This window comes from Glossina fuscipes, unplaced genomic scaffold (genome assembly GCF_014805625.2).
Source record: "Glossina fuscipes isolate IAEA_lab_2018 unplaced genomic scaffold, Yale_Gfus_2 1, whole genome shotgun sequence".
Lineage (NCBI taxonomy): Eukaryota > Metazoa > Arthropoda > Insecta > Diptera > Glossinidae > Glossina > Glossina fuscipes.
The window spans coordinates 2,069,536-2,069,741 of record NW_023998415.1 but is presented as its reverse complement, the minus strand read 5'-3'; positions in this window follow the sequence as shown (position 1 = coordinate 2,069,741).

The following is a 206-nucleotide window of genomic DNA, read 5'->3' as shown; positions in this document are numbered from 1 at the left end:
TGAACCGACGCAAGAGCACATGCAATGCATGTGAAGGCGACCTTAATTAGTCGGTTTCCGGTTACTTATTATTCCAAACGCGTCTTTATTACATGCCCCAGGAAAATGTGCACATACGTAAGCAAATATATGGAAAAAAGCATTTATATCTCCCATCTAAGAGCAATCAAATACGAAATGCAAAAAACTAAATACAAAAAAAAAAA